This window comes from Gobio gobio (genome assembly GCF_949357685.1).
Source record: "Gobio gobio genome assembly, chromosome: 4".
NCBI classification, from domain to species: Eukaryota; Metazoa; Chordata; class Actinopteri; order Cypriniformes; family Gobionidae; genus Gobio; species Gobio gobio.
In genome coordinates this window covers 1,281,762-1,284,261 of record NC_137100.1, presented here as the reverse complement: position 1 = coordinate 1,284,261, position 2,500 = coordinate 1,281,762, and the positions used below count along the sequence as shown (strand labels likewise).

General features: G+C 38.4%; 1 protein-coding gene across 2 annotated transcripts in view; it reads right to left on the bottom strand.

The window, feature by feature from the left end:
- The window catches only part of ythdc2 (YTH domain containing 2), a 76,991-nt gene that overhangs the window by 15,866 nt on the left and 58,625 nt on the right, over positions 1–2,500 (bottom strand). The window lies entirely within an intron of this gene.

Here is a 2,500-nt window from a genome sequence, read left to right as displayed (position 1 = left end):
AGACCAGTGTTTATGAACTAATGCTGATGAATAATGACTTTATGATGTTTATATAGTAATATGTTTTAGACGGTTGTAGCGACGCATATTTATCTCCTGAACTTGAATGAGCTCCTGTAACTGCAATAGAGGAGCAGACATTTCACAATAAGAGTCCTGGTGTTTTTCCAGCTTGTTTATAATTAAAAATCATGCATTATATATTCGTTTTTGCTTACACAATAAACTGTGTTTCATTTCATTCCCATTTAATTCATAGTCAGGAGTTAAGACCAGTATTTGACACATATTCACTAAAGTATCAGGGTTATAATAGTTCACTAAAACTATTAAAACAATCTTCATTACTTGAAATTAAATAAATGTTAACTGAAATAAAAAATAAATAAATAAACTTATTTGAAGCTTTAGCTTAACCTGATATGGTCTACTGACTAAAACAGAAATACAGAGTTATAAAAACTATATAGCTGTTTTTAAAAAGTGAATTGAGCTCTTTCGTGTATTTTTAATGTCAAAAACAAAATGATGTCAAAATGTCAGTTCGAGTGTCGGTTATGTGACGCTTAAATGCTTAATGTATTACAATTGAACTAAACTCATTAGATTTTAGGAGACTAAAACTAGACTAAAACTAAAAACAATTCAGGCGACTAAAATATGACTAAAACTAAATGGCATTTTAGTCAAAAGACTACGACTAAAGGCCTTTGCACACTGAGTCCGAAATTCACATGCAAAATTTCCGCACGTCAATAAATTCGACCTCACGTTATGTCGATCGCGCTTGCACACTGCCTCCCAAACTTTCGTCCGTCAAAAAAAAAATCGGAACAGGTTCGATTTTCTGCGTTTTTCGCATCCGTTTTTCCATCTACAGCTGATGCCCAAACTAAAACTGCAGAATGAATCGCCAGTGCTCAGATACCGACAATTATATATACAAATATTATTATATCAAAAATACTACAATTTCACAGCTATAATTATAGCACACCAACTCCCTGTAAACCGTGTGTGTGTGTGTGTGTGTGTGCGCGCATTTAATATGTGGCTCCAGTATCGCTAGCAAAGCATCAAACTGACCCACTGACATTCAACTTTGAATCGGTCTGGATAATCCGCAGCTCCTTGATAAGGTGGAAGACGCCATTTTGTGTTGTTTTGCGTTTTTTTCTTTAACGCATTCATTAATACGCATCGGACTCCGTGTGCAAGCTCTCTGTGCGTGACAAATTTTTTGGATCACGAATACGAAAAAACGCATGCGAAAATTTCGGACTCAGTGTGCAAAGTATGGAGTTAGAATCATGCCAAAACCTCACACACACACACAACGTGTTTTACTCGCACCCAACGATTCACAAACAAACTCAGCGTGGTTTGCAAATGCAAAACATCACTCACAAACTAATGCATTTTGTTCTGCAAATAAAAAAAACGTACCTATCAAAAATACAGTACGTTTTACATATACAAAGAAACGCATTTCTTCAATGACAAAAAATACCCTCAAGTACAAACTAAAATCTTTCAAGTACAAAAAAAAATCCTTCGAGTAAAAAAAAAACCTTCAAGTGCAAAACAAAATTCTACAAGTACAAAACGAAATCCTTCAAGTACAAAACAAAAATCCTTCAAGTACAAAACAAAATTCTACAAGTACGAAAAACTGTCACGTGACTTTTGGCACTAATTTTTCGCCTTGCTGATCCACACGCAAATGCCTTCAGATCCACACGCATGCTAGTAAACGGTCATGTAATTCGCACTCCACGACAGCAGGTGGCGCTGTTACCGACTTGCTTGGCGCTGCCACGGACATGGAAAGAGAAGAGAAGAAGAAACGCTAGCGTGGGGGACGTTTTTTGAACAAGATGAGTGGCCAACAGGTGAGTTTGCTGTCTTTGCTGGACTGGTGAATAAAATCAAATGTTATAAATGTTAGTAAATATCAAACTCCAGAAATGTCTGTCGTGGGTAGGGTGAATGGCCGTAGCCAGCTATGAGGTCAGGTCACCGAGGTTCGGGCCTCGGTAATTTTTTTTATATTCAAAAATAAAATTTCAAGCTCTCTGAATGATTAATTAGCCTTTTAAACCACTTCATATGTAACGTTAGAACAGTGAACGGGGCTTGAGAGCGTGTTGTGAGGGCGCGGGTGAAACCTCCGTGTTGCCAGATCCACCTATTATATGTCTTTTTGGACTCGGAGGTTTCACCCGCGCCCTCACAACACGCTCTCAAGCCCCGTTCACTGTTTAAAACAGTAAAACTGAGTAAAACACGTTGTGTGTGTGTGTGAGGTTTTGGCATGATTCTAACTCCATAGCAAAGGCCTTAAAACTAAATGTGAGATGTGTGTGAGGTGTGTGTGAGGTGTGTGTGAGGTGTGTGTGAGGTGTGTGTGAGGTGTGTGTGAGGTGTGTGTGAGGTGTGTGTGAGGTGTGTGTGAGGTGTGTGTGAGGTGTGTGTGAGGTGTGTGTGAGATGTGTGTGAG